Source organism: Triturus cristatus, chromosome 12 (assembly GCF_964204655.1).
Source record: "Triturus cristatus chromosome 12, aTriCri1.1, whole genome shotgun sequence".
Classification (NCBI taxonomy): domain Eukaryota; kingdom Metazoa; phylum Chordata; class Amphibia; order Caudata; family Salamandridae; genus Triturus; species Triturus cristatus.
Genome location: NC_140595.1, coordinates 725,922,759 through 725,944,535, shown reverse-complemented (window position 1 = coordinate 725,944,535; position 21,777 = coordinate 725,922,759). Strand labels below are relative to the sequence as shown.

General features: G+C 39.5%; 6 non-coding genes across 6 annotated transcripts; all 6 read right to left on the bottom strand.

Moving 5' to 3' along the window:
- Positions 1-2,213: 2,213 nt before the first annotated feature.
- On the bottom strand, positions 2,214-2,285 carry TRNAH-GUG (transfer RNA histidin (anticodon GUG)). The gene has a single exon. It is a non-coding gene; the product is annotated as a tRNA-His (tRNA).
- Positions 2,286-3,566: 1,281 nt separating this feature from the next.
- TRNAS-AGA (transfer RNA serine (anticodon AGA)) lies at positions 3,567-3,648 on the bottom strand. Its single transcript has one exon. It is a non-coding gene; the product is annotated as a tRNA-Ser (tRNA).
- An 8,082-nt stretch (positions 3,649-11,730) lies between these two features.
- On the bottom strand, positions 11,731-11,812 carry TRNAS-AGA (transfer RNA serine (anticodon AGA)). Its single transcript has one exon. It is a non-coding gene; the product is annotated as a tRNA-Ser (tRNA).
- A 3,939-nt stretch (positions 11,813-15,751) lies between these two features.
- TRNAS-AGA (transfer RNA serine (anticodon AGA)) lies at positions 15,752-15,833 on the bottom strand. The gene has a single exon. It is a non-coding gene; the product is annotated as a tRNA-Ser (tRNA).
- Positions 15,834-18,419: 2,586 nt separating this feature from the next.
- On the bottom strand, positions 18,420-18,491 carry TRNAH-GUG (transfer RNA histidin (anticodon GUG)). The gene has a single exon. It is a non-coding gene; the product is annotated as a tRNA-His (tRNA).
- Positions 18,492-19,772: 1,281 nt separating this feature from the next.
- TRNAS-AGA (transfer RNA serine (anticodon AGA)) lies at positions 19,773-19,854 on the bottom strand. The gene has a single exon. It is a non-coding gene; the product is annotated as a tRNA-Ser (tRNA).
- Between the last annotated feature and the right edge of the window lie 1,923 nt (positions 19,855-21,777).

Below are 21,777 nucleotides of genomic sequence, written 5' to 3'. Positions count from 1 at the left end.
AGAAGGCCCACTTGTCTCACCAAATGCAGTAGAGAAACCTGATGTTTTACTCATGTTATCCTTAGTTCATTTTTGTTAGACCTGGCATCCTTAAGGTGGCCTACCAGCAACCTTTTTGCTTTTCACCTCACGTTTTGCTGTATCTTTATGTTGGCCTTCGGACTCTAATCACTTTATCACTACTGTGAGAAAGTGGCTCTGTATATACTGTTCCCAAATAGGTACAGTGTGCACAGAGTCCCCAGTCCCAGGAGGTTTGGCAGAGGCTAAAGTTAGATATAACCTTACTCTCTAAAGTGGTAGCTTGCCGAGCAGTAAGGCAGTATCAGAGTACAGTGTAAAACATTTGTTGTACACACTCAGTGAGCAAATGGTCTCACACACTCAAGAACTGAACTCTAGGCCATTGGTTTGCATAAAAAAGATATTGTTGTTTTATTTTAGAACCAACAATAGGTATCAAAATATACTTTCTCAGAATGAGATGCTTTAGTTAAATACTTTGCAATAGGCATTTGACTTTTGCAGGTAATAGTTACAGTTTATTGCAATAGGCAACACAATTTGAATCACAATAATACATTGAGCTCAATGGGAATTTTAAGTTATATGCAATTAATTACTTTCAGGATTACTTTTCTAAATCCAGGACTGGATCCTAGATTCAGTCCTGGGACAGTTCTTGGAAACAAGTGAGTAAATTCGTTTTAGTTACTGTTGTGATGTTTAAGCAATATTTTGCTATTTTAAAAGTTGACACTTAGAAACTTTTGCTGATCAAATTACCAATGTTATCCTATGGAAGGAAATTCACTTAGCAGGTAAGTGGGGTTATGGTTACTTTTTCTAGGTCAGTGTTGGATCCTAGATCCAGCACTACTGTACCACCTGTAAGCAGTTGAGAAACTGCGTTTAAGTTATACAGGCGATTTTTAAGGAATATTTAAATGTTTGCAAAATCGACACTTAGAAGAAATTTCACAGAAAAACAGTCAATGGTTTCCTATGGAAGAAAATTCAAGTTACGGGTAAAGTACGTTCTCGTTACTTTTGTAATCCAGTGCTGGTCTCCTAGGCTCAGTACTGGGACATCTATCTAAAACAGGTAAACAATTACGTTTTCACAGTTGGTACGATTTTTAAAGAATATTTGTAAGTTTCAAAAATCGATACTTAGAACATTTTCAGCAAAAAGCAGGCAATGATATCCCATGGAAGGAAATTCGAGTTACTGGTAAGTACGGTTAAAATTACTTTTCAGGGTCAGTACTGAGCTCCAAGATGCAGCACTGAGGTCTCTCCTGATAACGGGTGAGTAAATCAGAATTCGTTGTTCGGCTGATTTTAGATGAATATTTTAAAGTTCCAAAACTCCACACCACTTAGAAGAATTTCCAAGTGAAACCACTCAATGTTAGCCTATGGAAGAAAAGTGAGTTATCGGCTTTTAGGTAAGTACTCGACTGGCAGAGTTATGGTTCTGGGCATAGACTCAGGGGTCTCCCACGGGAGTCCCAGCCTACTTGCCAAGCCTTAAACTCCCCTTTTAGTACATATAATTTACCCCTAAGGTAGGCCCTAGGTAGTCCTAGGTGCATGATGCTATGTAAGTAAAAAATAAGATATGTACTTTGGAGGTTCGCATGTCCTGTAAGTACCAAACAGTCTATTTCATTTTTCACTACTGTGAGGTCTACCCCTCTCATAGGTTAGCTCTGGGTATTCCCCTATACTTTTTATTTGGTAATTCCATATCGGAGAGGAGTAGCTTTATTTATTTATTGAAAATCCTACTTACTGGTGAGGTTGGATTTAACTTTACTATTTTAGAAATGCCACTTTTAGAGAGTGAACATTTCTCTGCACTTACTGCTCTATTTGCCTGAAACCTGGCCCCAATACACGTCTGGATTGGGCTGGGTGACAGCAAAATTTGTGCCTTCCCTCTAGAGAGCCACAACACAGGTCACTCAACTGCACCTGGGGGGTGAGCTCCGCTCCCCCTCCACCCCCAATAGGTTCAAGAACGATAATTTATGTAAGTAAATACATTATAGCTACAGCTTATAATCATGCGAGTTTAAATCATTTGTTGTTAGATGGTTTAAATATTTGAAAGGATCTGTTTTTAATAGACATTTTACAAAAACTACTGGTACATTTGCTAATTCTGTAAAATTAACACCCAACTGCCATGACATTGCCAACCACTATGCCGTGACTCGGGTTCGAACCGAGGTTGCTGCGGCCACAACGCAGAGTACTAACCACTATACGATCACGGCGAGCTACTTGGGCTCAACGACAAACAGTGACATGGAGAATTTATAATTCGGAACACTCAGGGCTGTTCCTGTGATAGGCTGGATGTATTCATTGCTTCCTCATTCCTCATTCAGAGGCTGCGTCTCCTCAGTAGTTGATAGGCTGAAACCGTTTCCTGGCCGCCTGCTTGTGAAATGCCAGGAGTCAAAGATCACACATTACACTTGTGGACCTGTGATGGGACACCAATGCAGAGAAACCCACCTGGAACAGACCTTCTATTCTGTCTATTAGACCTGCATCTTCCCTGCACCTTTCAAGCCATTTGTATGTGAAGCAAGAAAGAGTTAGAGAGTGATCCATCTACACTTTTATAGGGAGGATGTCGCCGTGAGCTCCTCCCAGCTAATCACACGAACAGCAGAAAAGCAAGATAAATACACAGTTGAGGGGTGGGCTGCATGGTTATGTTTTTGAGTAATTATTGAAACTGACCTCAGTGGCTCATTAGCAGAGCTGCGGCTAATGACTGGTGCCAAATCATGATGAAGCAAGCACCATGGCTCGTAGGGGACCCACAACACGCTTTTCTTAGCTCACTGAATTAAAGTATAAACTTCCGCCGTGTGTGAGTGGTAAAGGATTGTTAATATGGTTCCTTTTCCAATTCAAGTCTGACAACAAGAGGCAGGAACCACGTGGCTTCGGAACCTCAGGAAAGTAGCCACCAACCACAGAGAAAGAGAGAACTGGCAGTATGAGAGGTGGAGAAAACAGAAGCGGGAGCAAGGAGCTCAAATGAGATTGATGGCGTTTAAATAGAGCGTGTAAAGGAAGAGTTACACAGCTAAGAAATGGGAAAGACAGACTAGGGAAAAAAACACAGAAAGAGCCTGTAGATGAAATTCTCTTCCTGGGACAGCAGGTTAAGAGAAATTACACATGGAGAGGTTAAGCATGTAACACGGGGGAGAATAAAAAAGAAAATGCAGTTTTATGAAGTGTGTTTGCCAATCCAGCCAGCACTTTTGTTCTATTTCTCTCTTTGCGTCTTTTATTGGTAAAGTAACTTTCAAGTGCATGCGCAGGTATGAATGAGAGAGCAACGGTATAATAATTTGAAGCGTTTACACCAGTGCTAAAGTAGGAATGAGGTGTAGCAAAGACATGAAAGAGGTAGCGATAACAAATATGTGGAGAGGCAATAGTGACACAAAAATAAGCCACCTATTCATAAAACTGAAATGGAAGAAATACTAAAGGTTAACTTCTGAAATTGTAGCCGATAATAAAAAGATTCTTGTTGTTGGCAGGATTCGAACCTGCGCGGGGATACCCCAATGGATTTCTAGTCCATCGCCTTAACCACTCGGCCACAACAACTTACTGTAAGCTGCATGCAAATATTTTGTTTGAAAGTTTTGAAGTTTTCCCACATCAAAGTACTGATATTCTACAATGCGCTTTTTAAAAACAATGTTTTTTTCATCATGCACGTTCTGTCCTAAAAACAAAAATTGCATGAGTATATCTCTGGATCTGTAAAAGGATACGCTTGCATTCAAACTCTCTTGTGGCACTCAATTTTTTGGACCCTGTTGCACTCTGTTTTTGCGCTGCTTTTAGTCTACGACCCATATTACAGAAGTCAACCATCTCTGAGTATTTGGGACTCCTTTGTAAGTGCCTTATCTTTAATCCTTGGAAAGCTCTATAATAAAGGGGTCTGTCAAAGATTGCTTGAATGGAAGATAAAAGAAGGCCCACTTGTCTCACCAAATGCAGTAGAGAAACCTGATGTTTTACTCATGTTATCCTTAGTTCATTTTTGTTAGACCTGGCATCCTTAAGGTGGCCTACCAGCAACCTTTTTGCTTTTCACCTCACGTTTTGCTGTATCTTTATGTTGTGTAAAATAAGAGAGAGGGGCTCTATTCCACAAAAAGGGGGAGAGCGCCAAGAGACAAAAGTCTGAAGAAGTATTCCCCTTTTTGGCACTTATACAAATAATCATACAAATTCATACAGATATTACACTCAATCGATCACCAGAACAAGACACCAAAGTTTGAACCCTAGTCACAAGGTATTATAAAAATTTCTATTTTATTAAAAATGTTAGATACAGAACATTGTTAAGTAAATACAATATTAAAAATAGTCAGACAGTTACAAAACAGAACACATAACTAATGACATTGTGCCTGTTGTGCAATAAAAAAGAATCACAAAATACAAAATAAAAAAGATCACAAATAAAAAACAATTAGGAGCATGGGGAGAACATCAGAAAGAAAAAATGCTTTCTAATCCAGAATGCAAAGGAAGACACTAGGCCCAAATCAACCGTTCTCTGCAGTGTTGATACTGTTAGCTAGTTTCATCGAGAACAGATGTCACTCCAGTCTACAGTCTGCCTTTTAAACTTGCGTCGACGCGTTTCGGTGGAGTATTATGATTATAAGACCACCTTCTTCAGGACAAATTATTCAATCTCCCACGATATAGATAATCTACACAAATAATGGAAATTAATAACATTAAAACCATTTAGCAATAGAAACATTATATATACACAAATCTTGACATTGGTATCCCTGATAACAACTCACAAAAGATATGCATATAAGAACAGTGTTATCTAGGATCATTAATGCCATCTGAAACTTTTTTTTACAAGAAAAAACAATAACCCTAGAGGACCTATAGGCAAACAAACGGTGTGATTCTCCTGGCGATTCATCGTACAAAACATACATACACAATCATTCTTAAAACAACTCCTCCAGTCCTACCATACCCTACTTACTAATTTCTTCCATATGTTTTATTTAGAAAGAAATGAACTCGATTAGAGAATAATAGAAATTACCTTAAATTTTTTTTTTATTAAAACCATCCAATAAGTCCGTATTGGTAGGCTTCTCGCCAGATTCCTAAAGGGCGAAATACGCTGAATTCAGCGGGAACGTAAAGGAACAGGCCTTTTGGTCTAGAGGAAAAGAAATATTAATTATTTTGAGAACCTTTCTTCCTGCTGTAAACTGAGATAGGTTCTAGATCTCTATTAATTCTTTTAATTCTTTACCTGCCTTCCTGCCTTTAAGAATTATTTACGATCGGGTTGCGAAGGTATGTGCGCCGATCATTATGCTGAAAAGGAAGGTCCAAAAGTGAGTTGTATGACATATTCCCACTACTTTGAACCGTAAGTCTAGTGCTATACACTTACTTCAACATGAGTGTTGTAACATCTTTACGATAAAACTGCTCCTGTATTATTCATGAGGTCCCTTTGCGATGATCCTCGATGCAATTGGACAGTCTTGATAGTGCTTTTATTTTTGGTAACTCTAAGATTTCTACAAAAAATGAAAAAACAATACTACAGCAATGTATTTCGGAGATCGAATTAATTATGACATGCCCGTGTTAACAATATTCCTTGTAGAAACCACTCAAGTGCACATTTATGGTTCCTGGTTGCCCACTAACTTAAAAAACATATTGACCCCAGAGTGTAAAAACTACACTAATCATCCAAGATACGAAAAATGAAAGAGACCCCAAAAGAAAAGTAAGAGCCTACGTGCCGCATATACTGCCAGAGATCCTAGCCCTCAAACCAGGTAACAATACCGGCATCGCCACAAACAGGTTGGGGGACACATTTTGTTGGTCCAATATTGGGTGAGTTTTTACGACATTCTCACATCTTGGGCCCAGACATGCATTGATACTATAATGGCGCTTTCGGTAATTCCATGTGGGCCGCCTGCTCCGTGTAACCCATCTGATTTGCCTCCAGATAACCTATTCAAATATGGCCGCCGAGTTTGTCTGATGGGGATACTTCTACGATTCTCTCTGATGGCCCTGTTTGAAATGTCTCCGGTGGTGCTTGAACCTGTGATGGTTTAAAATGTTGGGGTTTGACTGCTTATTGTTTGCATACCTGGGGTTTGAGCACGCATTGAAGGCGTACCAATATTGATTGTTTGCGAGTTCTCGGTAGGCTTAAGGAACTCCAAAATGGCCGCCGCTTTAGTTCATCCACTCGACTAGATTTTAGATAGTCCACAGCTGTTGCTCGTTCCATGCCTCTCCCGCGTCTATGAATGTATATAAGGCCGGGCTCCTATCTTTGGGAGTTGACACACGCTGCTCCCGGGATGATGTAGAGGTATCCATGTGCTTGGAACCGGGTAAGTTCTGAACATTAGCGGGGGGTCGAGCTTTATTCGGTTTATCGTGGTTTGGGTTTATCGTGGAATTGGTCTTTAGTAACCCCGAGCTATTTTTGACTAGCGGGTGGCTGCGGCCGAGTTCAGCTTTTTCTAACGCTGACTATTTGTGGCGATGCCGGTATTGTTACCTGGTTTGAGGGCTAGGATCTCTGGCAGTATATGCGGCACGTAGGCTCTTACTTTTCTTTTGGGGTCTCTTTCATTTTTCGTATCTTGGATGATTAGTGTAGTTTTTACACTCTGGGGTCAATATGTTTTTTAAGTTAGTGGGCAACCAGGAACCATAAATGTGCACTTGAGTGGTTTCTACAAGGAATATTGTTAACACGGGCATGTCATAATTAATTCGATCTCCGAAATACATTGCTGTAGTATTGTTTTTTCATTTTTTGTAGAAATCTTAGAGTTACCAAAAATAAAAGCACTATCAAGACTGTCCAATTGCATCGAGGATCATCGCAAAGGGACCTCATGAATAATACAGGAGCAGTTTTATCGTAAAGATGTTACAACACTCATGTTGAAGTAAGTGTATAGCACTAGACTTACGGTTCAAAGTAGTGGGAATATGTCATACAACTCACTTTTGGACCTTCCTTTTCAGCATAATGATCGGCGCACATACATTCGCAACCCGATCGTAAATAATTCTTAAAGGCAGGAAGGCAGGTAAAGAATTAAAAGAATTAATAGAGATCTAGAACCTATCTCAGTTTACAGCAGGAAGAAAGGTTCTCAAAATAATTAATATTTCTTTTCCTCTAGACCAAAAGGCCTGTTCCTTTACGTTCCCGCTGAATTCAGCGTATTTCGCCCTTTAGGAATCTGGCGAGAAGCCTACCAATACGGACTTATTGGATGGTTTTAATAAAAAAAATTTTTAAGGTAATTTCTATTATTCTCTAATCGAGTTCATTTCTTTCTAAATAAAACATATGGAAGAAATTAGTAAGTAGGGTATGGTAGGACTGGAGGAGTTGTTTTAAGAATGATTGTGTATGTATGTTTTGTACGATGAATCGCCAGGAGAATCACACCGTTTGTTTGCCTATAGGTCCTCTAGGGTTATTGTTTTTTCTTGTAAAAAAAAGTTTCAGATGGCATTAATGATCCTAGATAACACTGTTCTTATATGCATATCTTTTGTGAGTTGTTATCAGGGATACCAATGTCAAGATTTGTGTATATATAATGTTTCTATTGCTAAATGGTTTTAATGTTATTAATTTCCATTATTTGTGTAGATTATCTATATCGTGGGAGATTGAATAATTTGTCCTGAAGAAGGTGGTCTTATAATCATAATACTCCACCGAAACGCGTCGACGCAAGTTTAAAAGGCAGACTGTAGACTGGAGTGACATCTGTTCTCGATGAAACTAGCTAACAGTATCAACACTGCAGAGAACAGTTGATTTGGGTCTAGTGTCTTCCTTTGCATTCTGGATTAGAAAGCATTTTTTCTTTCTGATGTTCTCCCCATGCTCCTAATTGTTTTTTATTTGTGATCTTTTTTATTTTGTATTTTGTGATTCTTTTTTATTGCACAACAGGCACAATGTCATTAGTTATGTGTTCTGTTTTGTAACTGTCTGACTATTTTTAATATTGTATTTACTTAACAATGTTCTGTATCTAACATTTTTAATAAAATAGACATTTTTATAATACCTTGTGACTAGGGTTCAAACTTTGGTGTCTTGTTCTGGTGATCGATTGAGTGTAATATCTGTATGAATTTGTATGATTATTTGTATAAGTGCCAAAAAGGGGAATACTTCTTCAGACTTTTGTATCTTTATGTTGGCCTTAGGACTCTAATCACTTTATCACTACTGTGAGAAAGTGGCTCTGTATATACTGTTCCCAAATAGGTACAGTGTGCACAGAGTCCCCAGTCCCCAGAGGTTTGGCAGAGGCTAAAGTTAGATATAACCTTACTCTCTAAAGTGGTAGCTTGCCGAGCAGTAAGGCAGTATCAGAGTACAGTGTAAAACATTTGTTGTACACACTCAGTCAGCAAATGGTCTCACACACTCAAGAACTGAACTCTAGGCCATTGGTTTGCATAAAAAAGATATTGTTGTTTTATTTTAGAACCAACAATAGGTATCAAAATATACTTTCTCAGACTGAGATGCTTTAGTTAAATACTTTGCAATAGGCAATTGACTTTTGCAGGTAATAGTTACAGTTTATTGCAATAGGCAACACAATTTGAATCACAATAATACATTGAGCTCAATGGGAATTTTAAGTTATATGCAATTAATTACTTTCAGGATTACTTTTCTAAATCCAGGACTGGATCCTAGATTCAGTCCTGGGACAGTTCTTGGAAACAAGTGAGTAAATTCGTTTTAGTTACTGTTGTGATGTTTAAGCAATATTTTGCTATTTTAAAAGTTGACACTTAGAAACTTTTGCTGATCAAATTACCAATGTTATCCTATGGAAGGAAATTCACTTAGCAGGTAAGTGGGGTTATGGTTACTTTTTCTAGGTCAGTGTTGGATCCTAGATCCAGCACTACTGTACCACCTGTAAGCAGTTGAGAAACTGCGTTTAAGTTATACAGGCGATTTTTAAGGAATATTTAAATGTTTCCAAAATCGACACTTAGAAGAAATTTCACAGAAAAACAGTCAATGGTTTCCTATGGAAGAAAATTCAAGTTACGGGTAAAGTACGTTCTCGTTACTTTTGTAATCCAGTGCTGGGCTCCTAGGCTCAGTACTGGGACATCTATCTAAAACAGGTAAACAATTACGTTTTCACAGTTGGTATGATTTTTAAAGAATTTTGTAAGTTTCAAAAATCGACACTTAGAAAATTTTGAGCAAAAAGCAGGCAATGATATCCCATGGAAGGAAATTCGAGTTACTGGTAAGTACGGTTAAAATTACTTTTCAGGGTCAGTACTGAGCTCCAAGATGCAGCACTGAGGTCTCTCCTGATAACGAGTGAGTAAATCAGAATTCGTTGTTCGGCTGATTTTAGATGAATATTTTAAAGTTCCAAAACTCCACACCACTTAGAAGAATTTCCAAGTGAAACCACTCAATGTTAGCCTATGGAAGAAAAGTGAGTTATCGGCTTTTAGGTAAGTACTCGACTGGCAGAGTTATGGTTCTGGGCATAGACTCAGGGGTCTCCCAGGGGAGTCCCAGCCTACTTGCCAAGCCTTAAACTCCCCTTTTATTACATATAATTTACCCCTAAGGTAGGCCCTAGGTAGTCCTAGGTGCATGATGCTATGTAAGTAAAAAATAAGATATGTACTTTGGTGGTTCGCATGTCCTGTAAGTACCAAACAGTCTATTTCATTTTTCACTACTGTGAGGTCTACCCCTCTCATAGGTTAGCTCTGGGTATTCCCCTATACTTTTTATTTGGTAATTCCATATCGGAGAGGAGTAGCTTTATTTATTTATTGAAAATCCTACTTACTGGTGAGGTTGGATTTAACTTTACTATTTTAGAAATGCCACTTTTAGAGAGTGAACATTTCTCTGCACTTACTGCTCTATTTGCCTGAAACCTGGCCCCAATACACGTCTGGATTGGGCTGGGTGACAGCAAAATTTGTGCCTTCCCTCTAGAGAGCCACAACACAGGTCAGTCAACTGCACCTGGGGGGTGAGCTCCTCTCCCCCTCCACCCCCAATAGGTTCAAGAACGATAATTTATGTAAGTAAATACATTATAGCTACAGCTTATAATCATGCGAGTTTAAATCATTTGTTGTTAGATGGTTTAAATATTTGAAAGGATCTGTTTTTAATAGACATTTTACAAAAACTACTGGTACATTTGCTAATTCTGTAAAATTAACACCCAACTGCCATGACATTGCCAACCACAATGCCATGACTCGGATTCAAACCGAGGTTGCTGCGGCCACAACGCAGAGTACTAACCACTATACGATCACTGCGAGCTACTTGGGCTCAACGACATACAGTGACATGGAGAATTTATAATTCGGAACACTCAGGGCTTTTCCTGTGATAGGCTGGATGTATTCATTGCTTCCTCATTCCTCATTCAGAGGCTGCGTCTCCTCAGTGGTTGATAGGCTGAAACCGTTTCCTGGCCGCCTGCTTGTGAAATGCCAGGAGTCAAAGATCACACATTACACTTTCGGACCTGTGATGGGGCACCAATGCAAAGAAACCCACCTAGCACAGACCTTCTATTCTGTCTATTAGACCTGCATCTTCCCTGCACCTTTCAAGCCATTTGTATGTGAAGCAAGAAAGAGTTAGAGAGTGATCCATCTACACTTTTATAGGGAGGATGTCGCCGTGAGCTCCTCCCAGCTAATCACACGAACAGCAGAAAAGCAAGATAAATACACAGTTGAGGGGTGGGCTGCATGGTTATGTTTTTGAGTAAATATTGAAACTGACCTCAGTGGCTCATTAGCAGAGCTGCGGCTAATGACTGGTGCCAAATCATGATGAAGCAAGCACCGTTGCTCGTAGGGGACCCACAACACGCTTTTCTTAGCTCACTGAATTAAAGTATAAACTTCTGCCGTGTGTGAGTGGTAAAGGCTTGTTAATATGGTTCCTTTTCCAATTCAAGTCTGACAACAAGAGGCAGGAACCATGTGGCTTCGGAAGCTCAGGGAAGTAGCCACCAACCACAGAGAAAGAGAGAACTGGCAGTATGAGAGGTGGAGAAAACAGAAGCGGGAGCAAGGAACTCAAATGAGATTGATGGCGTTTAAATAGAGCGCGTAAAGGAACAGTTACACAGCTAAGAAATGGGAAAGACAGACTAGGGAAAAAAACACAGAAAGAGCCTGTAGATGAAATTCTCTTCCTGGGACAGCAGGTTAAGAGAAATTACACATGGGGAGGTTAAGCATGTAACACGGGGGAGAATAAAAAAGAAAATGCAGTTTTATGAAGTGTGTTTGCCAATCCAGCCAGCACTTTTGTTCTATTTCTCTCTTTGCGTCTTTTATTGGTAAAGTAACTTTCAAGTGCATGCGCAGGTATGAATGAGAGAGCAACCGTATAATAATTTGAAGCGTTTACACCAGTACTAAAGTAGGAATGAGGTGTAGCAAAGACATGAAAGAGGTAGCGATAACAAATATGTGGAGAGGCAATAGTGACACAAAAATAAGCCACCTATTTATAAAACTGAAATGGAAGAAATACTAAAGGTTAACTTCTGAAATTGTAGCCGATAATAAAAAGATTCTCGTTGTTGGCAGGATTCGAACCTGCGCGGGGATACCCCAATGGATTTCTAGTCCATCGCCTTAACCACTCGGCCACAACAACTTGCTGTAAGCTGCATACAAATATTTTGTTTGAAAGTTTTGAAGTTTTCCCACATCAAAGTACTGATATTCTGCAATGCGCTTTTTAAAAACAATGTTTTTTTCATCATGCACGTTCTGTCCTAAAAACAAAAATTGCATGAGTATATCTCTGGATCTGTAAAAGGATACGCTTGCATTCAAACTCTCTTGTGGCACTCAATTTTTTGGACCCTGTTGCACTCTGTTTTTGCGCTGCTTTTAGTCTACGACCCATATTACAGAAGTCAACCATCTCTGAGTATTTGGGACTCCTTTGTAAGTGCCTTATCTTTAATCCTTGAAAAGCTCTATAATAAAGGGGTCTGTCAAAGATTGCTTGAATGGAAGATAAAATAAGGCCCCCTTGTCTCACCAAATGCAGTAGAGAAACCTGATGTTTTACTCATGTTATCCTTAGTTCATTTTTGTTAGACCTGGCATCCTTAAGGTGGCCTACCAGCAACCTTTTTGCTTTTCACCTCACATTTTGCTGAATCTTTATGTTGGCCTTAGGACTCTAATCACTTTATCACTACTCTGAGAAAGTGGCTCTGTATATACTGTTCCCAAATAGGTACAGTGTGCACAGAGTCCCCAGTCCCCAGAGGTTTGGCAGAGGCTAAAGTTAGATATAACCTTACTCTCTAAAGTGGTAGCTTGCCGAGCAGTAAGGCAGTATCAGAGTACAGTGTAAAACATTTGTTGTACACACTCAGTCAGCAAATGGTCTCACACACTCAAGAACTGAACTCTAGGCCATTGGTTTGCATAAAAAAGATATTGTTGTTTTATTTTAGAACCAACAATAGGTATCAAAATATACTTTCTCAGAATGAGATGCTTTAGTAAAATACTTTGCAATAGGCAATTGACTTTTGCAGGTAATAGTTACAGTTTATTGCAATAGGCAACACAATTTGAATCACAATAATACATTGAGCTCAATGGGAATTTTAAGTTATATGCAATTAATTACTTTCAGGATTACTTTTCTAAATCCAGGACTGGATCCTAGATTCAGTCCTGGGACAGTTCTTGGAAACAAGTGAGTAAATTCGTTTTAGTTACTGTTGTGATGTTTAAGCAATATTTTGCTATTTTAAAAGTTGACACTTAGAAACTTTTGCTGATCAAATTACCAATGTTATCCTATGGAAGGAAATTCACTTAGCAGGTAAGTGGGGTTATGGTTACTTTTTCTAGGTCAGTGTTGGATCCTAGATCCAGCACTACTGTACCACCTGTAAGCAGTTGAGAAACTGCGTTTAAGTTATACAGGCGATTTTTAAGGAATATTTAAATGTTTGCAAAATCGACACTTAGAAGAAATTTCACAGAAAAACAGTCAATGGTTTCCTATGGAAGAAAATTCAAGTTACGGGTAAAGTACGTTCTCGTTACTTTTGTAATCCAGTGCTGGGCTCCTAGGCTCAGTACTGGGACATCTATCTAAAACAGGTAAACAATTACGTTTTCACAGTTGGTATGATTTTTAAAGAATATTTGTAAGTTTCAAAAATCGACACTTAGAAAATTTTGAGCAAAAAGCAGGCAATGATATCCCATGGAAGGAAATTCGAGTTACTGGTAAGTACGGTTAAAATTACTTTTCAGGGTCAGTACTGAGCTCCAAGATGCAGCACTGAGGTCTCTCCTGATAACGGGTGAGTAAATCAGAATTCGTTGTTCGGCTGATTTTAGATGAATATTTTAAAGTTCCAAAACTCCACACCACTTAGAAGAATTTCCAAGTGAAACCACTCAATGTTAGCCTATGGAAGAAAAGTGAGTTATCGGCTTTTAGGTAAGTACTCGACTGGCAGAGTTATGGTTCTGGGCATAGACTCAGGGGTCTCCCAGGGGAGTCCCAGCCTACTTGCCAAGCCTTAAACTCCCCTTTTAGTACATATAATTTACCCCTAAGGTAGGCCCTAGGTAGTCCTAGGTGCATGATGCTATGTAAGTAAAAAATAAGATATGTACTTTGGTGGTTCGCATGTCCTGTAAGTACCAAACAGTCTAATTCATTTTTCACTACTGTGAGGTCTACCCCTCTCATAGGTTAGCTCTGGGTATTCCCCTATACTTTTTATTTGGTAATTCCATATCCGAGAGGAGTAGCTTTATTTATTTATTGAAAATCCTACTTACTGGTGAGGTTGGATTTAACTTTACTATTTTAGAAATGCCACTTTAAGAGAGTGAACATTTCTCTGCACGTACTGCTCTATTTGCCTGAAACCTTGCCCCAATACACGTCTGGATTGGGCTGGGTGACAGCAAAATTTGTGCCTTCCCTCTAGAGAGCCACAACACAGGTCACTCAACTGCACCTGGGGGGTGAGCTCCGCTCCCCCTCCACCCCCAATAGGTTCAAGAACAATAATTTATGTAAGTAAATACATTATAGCTACAGCTTATAATCATGCGAGTTTAAATCATTTGTTGTTAGATGGTTTAAATATTTGAAAGGATCTGTTTTTAATAGACATTTTACAAAAACTACTGGTACATTTGCTAATTCTGTAAAATTAACACCCAACTGCCATGACATTGCCAACCACAATGCCGTGACTCGGATTCAAACCGAGGTTGCTGCAGCCACAACGCAGAGTACTAACCACTATACGATCACGGCGAGCTACTTGGGCTCAACGACAAACAGTGACATGGAGAATTTATAATTCGGAACACTCAGGGCTGTTCCTGTGATAGGCTGGATGTATTCATTGCTTCCTCATTCCTCATTCAGAGGCTGCGTCTCCTCAGTAGTTGATAGGCTGAAACCGTTTCCTGGCCGCCAGCTTGTGAAATGCCAGGAGTCAAAGATCACACATTACACTTGTGGACCTGTGATGGGACACCAATGCAGAGAAACCCACCTGGAACAGACCTTCTATTCTGTCTATTAGACCTGCATCTTCCCTGCACCTTTCAAGCCATTTGTATGTGAAGCAAGAAAGAGTTAGAGAGTGATCCATCTACACTTTTATAGGGAGGATGTCGCCGTGAGCTCCTCCCAGCTAATCACACGAACAGCAGAAAAGCAAGATAAATACACAGTTGAGGGGTGGGCTGCATGGTTATGTTTTTGAGTAATTATTGAAACTGACCTCAGTGGCTCATTAGCAGAGCTGCGGCTAATGACTGGTGCCAAATCATGATGAAGCAAGCACCATGGCTCGTAGGGGACCCACAACACGCTTTTCTTAGCTCACTGAATTAAAGTATAAACTTCCGCCGTGTGTGAGTGGTAAAGGCTTGTTAATATGGTTCCTTTTCCAATTCGAGTCTGACAACAAGAGGCAGGAACCACGTGGCTTCGGAAGCTCAGGAAAGTAGCCACCAACCACAGAGAAAGAGAGAACTGGCAGTATGAGAGGTGGAGAAAACAGAAGCGGGAGCAAGGAGCTCAAATGAGATTGATGGCGTTTAAATAGAGCGCGTAAAGGAACAGTTACACAGCTAAGAAATGGGAAAGACAGACTAGGGAAAAAAACACAGAAAGAGCCTGTAGATGAAATTCTCTTCCTGGGACAGCAGGTTAAGAGAAATTACACATGGAGAGGTTAAGCATGTAACACGGGGGAGAATAAAAAAGAAAATGCAGTTTTATGAAGTGTGTTTGCCAATCCAGCCAGCACTTTTGTTCTATTTCTCTCTTTGCGTCTTTTATTGGTAAAGTAACTTTCAAGTGCATGCGCAGGTATGAATGAGAGAGCAACGGTATAATAATTTGAAGCGTTTACACCAGTGCTAAAGTAGGAATGAGGTGTAGCAAAGACATGAAAGAGGTAGCGATAACAAATATGTGGAGAGGCAATAGTGACACAAAAATAAGCCACCTATTCATAAAACTGAAATGGAAGAAATACTAAAGGTTAACTTCTGAAATTGTAGCCGATAATAAAAAGATTCTCGTTGTTGGCAGGATTCGAACCTGCGCGGGGATACCCCAATGGATTTCTAGTCCATCGCCTAAACCACTCGGCCACAACAACTTACTGTAAGCTGCATGCAAATATTTTGTTTGAAAGTTTTGAAGTTTTCCCACATCAAAGTACTGATATTCTACAATGCGCTTTTTAAAAACAATGTTTTTTTCATCATGCACGTTCTGTCCTAAAAACAAAAATTGCATGAGTATATCTCTGGATCTGTAAAAGGATACGCTTGCATTCAAACTCTCTTGTGGCACTCAATTTTTTGGACCCTGTTGCACTCTGTTTTTGCGCTGCTTTTAGTCTACGACCCATATTACAGAAGTCAACCATCTCTGAGTATTTGGGACTCCTTTGTAAGTGCCTTATCTTTAATCCTTGAAAAGCTCTATAATAAAGGGGTCTGTCAAAGATTGCTTGAATGGAAGATAAAATAAGGCCCACTTGTCTCACCAAATGCAGTAGAGAAACCTGATGTTTTACTCATGTTATCCTTAGTTCATTTTTGTTAGACCTGGCATCCTTAAGGTGGCCTACCAGTAACCTTTTTGCTTTTCACCTCACGTTTTGCTGAATCTTTATGTTGGCCTTAGGACTCTAATCACTTTATCACTACTGTGAGAAAGTGGCTCTGTATATACTGTTCCCAAATAGGTACAGTGTGCACAGAGTCCCCAGTCCCCAGAGGTTTGGCAGAGGCTAAAGTTAGATATAACCTTACTCTCTAAAGTGGTAGCTTGCCGAGCAGTAAGGCAGTATCAGAGTACAGTGTAAAACATTTGTTGTACACACTCAGTCAGCAAATGGTCTCACACACTCAAGAACTGAACTCTAGGCCATTGGTTTGCATAAAAAAGATATTGTTGTTTTATTTTAGAACCAACAATAGGTATCAAAATATACTTTCTCAGAATGAGATGCTTTAGTAAAATACTTTGCAATAGGCAATTGACTTTTGCAGGTAATAGTTACAGTTTATTGCAATAGGCAACACAATTTGAATCACAATAATACATTGAGCTCAATGGGAATTTTAAGTTATATGCAATTAATTACTTTCAGGATTACTTTTCTAAATCCAGGACTGGATCCTAGATTCAGTCCTGGGACAGTTCTTGGAAACAAGTGAGTAAATTCGTTTTAGTTACTGTTGTGATGTTTAAGCAATATTTTGCTATTTTAAAAGTTGACACTTAGAAACTTTTGCTGATCAAATTACCAATGTTATCCTATGGAAGGAAATTCACTTAGCAGGTAAGTGGGGTTATGGTTACTTTTTCTAGGTCAGTGTTGGATCCTAGATCCAGCACTACTGTACCACCTGTAAGCAGTTGAGAAACTGCGTTTAAGTTATACAGGCGATTTTTAAGGAATATTTAAATGTTTGCAAAATCGACACTTAGAAGAAATTTCACAGAAAAACAGTCAATGGTTTCCTATGGAAGAAAATTCAAGTTACGGGTAAAGTACGTTCTCGTTACTTTTGTAATCCAGTGCTGGGCTCCTAGGCTCAGTACTGGGACATCTATCTAAAACAGGTAAACAATTACGTTTTCACAGTTGGTATGATTTTTAAAGAATATTTGTAAGTTTCAAAAATCGACACTTAGAAAATTTTCAGCAAAAAGCAGGCAATGATATCCCATGGAAGGAAATTCGAGTTACTGGTAAGTACGGTTAAAATTACTTTTCAGGGTCAGTACTGAGCTCCAAGATGCAGCACTGAGGTCTCTCCTGATAACGGGTGAGTAAATCAGAATTCGTTGTTCGGCTGATTTTAGATGAATATTTTAAAGTTCCAAAACTCCACACCACTTAGAAGAATTTCCAAGTGAAACCACTCAATGTTAGCCTATGGAAGAAAAGTGAGTTATCGGCTTTTAGGTAAGTACTCGACTGGCAGAGTTATGGTTCTGGGCATAGACTCAGGGGTCTCCCAGGGGAGTCCCAGCCTACTTGCCAAGCCTTAAACTCCCCTTTTATTACATATAATTTACCCCTAAGGTAGGCCCTAGGTAGTCCTAGGTGCATGATGCTATGTAAGTAAAAAATAAGATATGTACTTTGGTGGTTCGCATGTCCTGTAAGTACCAAACAGTCTTTTTCATGTTTCACTACTGTGAGGTCTACCCCTCTCATAGGTTAGCTCTGGGTATTCCCCTATACTTTTTATTTGGTAATTCCATATCGGAGAGGAGTAGCTTTATTTATTTATTGAAAATCCTACTTACTGGTGAGGTTGGATTTAACTTTACTATTTTAGAAATGCCACTTTTAGAGAGTGAACATTTCTCTGCACTTACTGCTCTATTTGCCTGAAACCTGGCCCCAATACACGTCTGGATTGGGCTGGATGACAGCAAAATTTGTGCCTTCCCTCTAGAGAGCCACAACACAGGTCACTCGACTGCACCTGGGGGGTGACCTCCGCTCCCCCTCCACCCCCAATAGGTTCAAGAACGATAATTTATGTAAGTAAATATATTATAGCTACAGCTTATAATCATGCGAGTTTAAATCATTTGTTGTTAGATGGTTTAAATATTTGAAAGGATCTGTTTTTAATAGACATTTTACAAAAACTACTGGTACATTTGCTAATTCTGTAAAATTAACACCCAACTGCCATGACATTGCCAACCACAATGCCGTGACTCGGATTCGAACCGAGGTTGCTGCAGCCACAACGCAGAGTACTAACCACTATACGATCACGGCGAGCTACTTGGGCTCAACAACAAACAGTGACATGGAGAATTTATAATTCGGAACACTCAGGGCTGTTCCTGTGATAGGCTGGATGTATTCATTGCTTCCTCATTCCTCATTCAGAGGCTGCGTCTCCTCAGTAGTTGATAGGCTAAAACCGTTTCCTGGCCGCCTGCTTGTGAAATGCCAGGAGTCAAAGATCACACATTACACTTGCGGACCTGTGATGGGACACCAATGCAGAGAAACCCACCTGGAACAGACCTTCTATTCTGTCTATTAGACCTGCAGCTTCCCTGCACCTTTCAAGCCATTTGTATGTGAAGCAAGAAAGAGTTAGAGAGTGATCCATCTACACTTTTATAGGGAGGATGTCGCCGTGAGCTCCTCCCAGCTAATCACACGAACAGCAGAAAAGCAAGATAAATACACAGTTGAGGGGTGGGCTGCATGGTTATGTTTTTGAGTAATTATTGAAACTGACCTCAGTGGCTCATTAGCAGAGCTGCGGCTAATGACTGGTGCCAAATCATGATGAAGCAAGCACCATGGCTCGTAGGGGACCCACAACACGCTTTTCTTAGCTCACTGAATTAAAGTATAAACTTCCGCCGTGTGTGAGTGGTAAAGGCTTGTTAATATGGTTCCTTTTCCAATTCAAGTCTGACAATAAGAGGCAGGAACCACGTGGCTTCGGAAGCTCAGGAAAGTAGCCACCAACCACAGAGAAAGAGAGAACTGGCAGTATGAGAGGTGGAGAAAACAGAAGCGGGAGCAAGGAGCTCAAATGAGATTGATGGCGTTTAAATAGAGCGCGTAAAGGAACAGTTACACAGCTAAGAAATGGGAAAGACAGACTAGGGAAAAAAACACAGAAAGAGCCTGTAGATGAAATTCTCTTCCTGGGACAGCAGGTTAAGAGAAATTACACATGGAGAGGTTAAGCATGTAACACGGGGGAGAATAAAAAAGAAAATGCAGTTTTATGAAGTGTGTTTGCCAATCCAGCCAGCACTTTTGTTCTATTTCTCTCTTTGCGTCTTTTATTGGTAAAGTAACTTTCAAGTGCATGCGCAGGTATGAATGAGAGCGCAACGGTATAATAATTTGAAGCGTTTACACCAGTGCTAAAGTAGGAATGAGGTGTAGCAAAGACATGAAAGAGGTAGCGATAACAAATATGTGGAGAGGCAATAGTGACACAAAAATAAGCCACCTATCCATAAAACTGAAATGGAAGAAATACTAAAGGTTAACTTCTGAAATTGTAGCCGATAATAAAAAGATTCTCGTTGTTGGCAGGATTCGAACCTGCGCGGGGATACCCCAATGGATTTCTAGTCCATCACCTTAACAACTCGGCCACAACAACTTACTGTATGCTGCATGCAAATATTTTGTTTGAAAGTTTTGAACTTTTCCCACATCAAAGTACTGATATTCTGCAATGCGCTTTTTAAAAACAATGCTTTTTTCATCATGCACGTTCTGTCCTAAAAACAAAAATTGCATGAGTATATCTCTGGATCTGTAAAAGGATACGCTTGCATTCAAACTCTCTTGTGGCACTCAATTTTTTGGACCCTGTTGCACTCTGTTTTTGCGCTGCTTTTAGTCTACGACCCATATTACAGAAGTCAACCATCTCTGAGTATTTGGGACTCCTTTGTAAGTGCCTTATCTTTAATCCTTGAAAAGCTCTATAATAAAGGGGTCTGTCAAAGATTGCTTGAATGGAAGATAAAAGAAGGCCCACTTGTCTCACCAAATGCAGTAGAGAAACCTGATGTTTTACTCATGTTAATCTTAGTTCATTTTTGTTAGACCTGGCATCCTTAAGGTGGCCTACCAGCAACCTTTTTGCTTTTCACCTCACGTTTTGCTGTATCTTGATGTTGGCCTTAGGACTCTAATCACTTTATCACTACTGTGAGAAAGTGGCTCTGTATATACTGTTCCCAAATAGGTACAGTGTGCACAGAGTCCCCAGTCCCCAGAGGTTTGGCAGAGGCTAAAGTTAGATATAACCTTACTCTCTAAAGTGGTAGCTTGCCGAGCAGTAAGGCAGTATCAGAGTACAGTGTAAAACATTTGTTGTACACACTCAGTCAGCAAATGGTCTCACACACTCAAGAACTGAACTCTAGGCCATTGGTTTGCATACAAAAGATATTGTTGTTTTATTTTAGAACCAACAATAGGTATCAAAATATACTTTCTCAGAATGAGATGCTTTAGTTAAATACTTTGCAATAGGCAATTGACTTTTGCAGGTCATAGTTACAGTTTATTGCAATAGGCAACACAATTTGAATCACAATAATGCATTGAGCTCAATGGGAATTTTAAGTTATATGCAATTAATTACTTTCAGGATTACTTTTCTAAATCCAGGACTGGATCCTAGATTCAGTCCTGGGACAGTTCTTGGAAACAAGTGAGTAAATTCGTTTTAGTTACTGTTGTGATGTTTAAGCAATATTTTGCTATTTTAAAAGTTGATACTTAGAAACTTTTGCTGATCAAATTACCAATGTTATCCTATGGAAGGAAATTCACTTAGCAGGTAAGTGGGGTTATGGTTACTTTTTCTAGGTCAGTGTTGGATCCTAGATCCAGCACTACTGTACCACCTGTAAGCAGTTGAGAAACTGCGTTTAAGTTATACAGGCGATTTTTAAGGAATATTTACATGTTTGCAAAATCGACACTTAGAAGAAATTTCACAGAAAAACAGTCAATGGTTTCCTATGGAAGAAAATTCAAGTTACGGGTAAAGTACGTTCTCGTTACTTTTGTAATCCAGTGCTGGTCTCCTAGGCTCAGTACTGGGACATCTATCTAAAACAGGTAAACAATTACGTTTTCACAGTTGGTACGATTTTTAAAGAATATTTGTAAGTTTCAAAAATCGATACTTAGAACATTTTCAGCAAAAAGCAGGCAATGATATCCCATGGAAGGAAATTCGAGTTACTGGTAAGTACGGTTAAAATTACTTTTCAGGGTCAGTACTGAGCTCCAAGATGCAGCACTGAGGTCTCTCCTGATAACGGGTGAGTAAATCAGAATTCGTTGTTCGGCTGATTTTAGATGAATATTTTAAAGTTCCAAAACTCCACACCACTTAGAAGAATTTCCAAGTGAAACCACTCAATGTTAGCCTATGGAAGAAAAGTGAGTTATCGGCATTTAGGTAAGTACTCGACTGGCAGAGTTATGGTTCTGGGCATAGACTCAGGGGTCTCCCACGGGAGTCCCAGCCTACTTGCCAAGCCTTAAACTCCCCTTTTAG